This window comes from Cyprinodon variegatus, unplaced genomic scaffold (genome assembly GCF_000732505.1).
Source record: "Cyprinodon variegatus isolate N-32 unplaced genomic scaffold, C_variegatus-1.0 Scaffold2345, whole genome shotgun sequence".
NCBI classification, from domain to species: Eukaryota; Metazoa; Chordata; class Actinopteri; order Cyprinodontiformes; family Cyprinodontidae; genus Cyprinodon; species Cyprinodon variegatus.
In genome coordinates, this window is record NW_015152798.1 from 4,674 (window position 1) to 6,410 (window position 1,737).

Consider the following 1,737-nt stretch of genomic DNA (forward strand, 5'->3'; position numbering starts at 1 on the left):
GAGAGGGAGTAAAGTATGCGGTAGTCATAGGCAGTAGTCTGAGCAGCGGTAAAAGAGGCACTCAAGATGGCGGCGACGCAAAGTGCTTACATGTACGTCATGACGACCAAGCCCTATAGAAACTCCTTCACCCCCTTCCTATATTCTTTTTAGCAAAGTTTTGACAAGGCCATTAATTAACTGCTCTTTTAACATAGAAACAAGAACAGATTGTTATACTACATGTAACAAGTTGTTATATTGTAAACCTGGTAAATATTCAGGTCCTGGGGGAATATGTTGATGTGAAAATTTGAAAGTGAATTATTTTAGGCCTGAGTGAATTAGATTTAAATGGCCAAAAAAAGAGCATAGCCCTAACAAAAAAATAGATGTTTACACTCACAATTTCTAACAATTTCTGTAATGAAGGTAATAAACATAATAAAGTGCAACGACAACATCTTGGTTACAGATGAAGCTAGTTTGTTGTCCATACAACAAGCAATTGAGAAGTTATAGACGTTTAAATAGAAAGAAAATCCAGATGCACCCCTACTGTGCCATTTCGGTATGGTGTGGCTCAACTTTTTCTGAAGGAATTAATTCAGAGCAAAAAAAGTCACAAATTTTGTTTTTGAGACTTAAGAAACTTTTAGATGAATGATAACCTACCGGTTGGATATTTTCCAGAAACAGACCTTTATTCAGATAAACATCCTCAGATGGAAATAAAAAGAAAGGTAGGGCAGATTTAATGTGCTTTGCTCAGTTTTGCTCTTTTTTTTTTAGGTCAGATGCAAATGATCAGAGTTTAGCTAATTCAGTGTCTTGTTGGCTTTCATTAGCAATGCATCAATCAGCCCTGCTAAGTGTGCTGTTGAAACCAGGCCCACCAAAACTCCAACTGTTTTTGGCACAGTGTTAGAGCTATGGTCAATGGATATTAGAATGAAGTAGATCATCTATAGAGGAGTCTCAGATGATGATTTGGGACATATATATATCTCAGAGTTAGTCAGCTACAAGCTAATTAATGTTGCAAAGTAGCTCCAGCCACCTTGAAAGGGGCTGCTGGGATTATGGGGTTAAACTACGGGACATCAAAGAACTCAGTTTAGAGGCGGGAGTCTGTAGTTCAGGTAAATTAAAGTCCTAAAATTATGAAACATGTTTGTTTAAAAAGATAAATAAGATTATTAATGATGCTGTTATTTTTCACTGATCAGTTTTTACCTGCTTTAACTTGGTAAAAAGCCTTTGTCTTAATAATGTATTAAAGAGGTCATAGAATGAGCCCTAATGCAAGCCTGTTTAAAGCCCTAGAATGAAACGACAGGTTTTCTTCCTTTTATGGTATGCTCATGAATATTTAGATGAGCTGTGTGCTGATTGGTTGGTTTACAACAAGCAAAGGTGCCCAGCAAAGACTCATCATAGCAACAAGCACTCACTCACTGAAACATCAAATTGTTGATATGGTAGGTTGACCAGACGTCCTCTTTTTCCTGGACACGTCCTACTTTTTATACCTAAAAAAAGGCCCAGGGGGAATTTCAAAATCGGCCAGGATTTTGGTCAACTTCGGTCTAGCATGTAGTCAAAACACATTGGGCATTTGAACTGAGCTGTGAGCTCCGGGGCTTCGGTCGCTCCATCCCCCCCTGGCTCCCTGTCCTCGTTCGCTGGGGTTCCCGGAGCAGCCCCGGAGCTGATGGCTCAGTTCAAATGCCCAGTGCGGTCCAGTCAGCGGCAGCC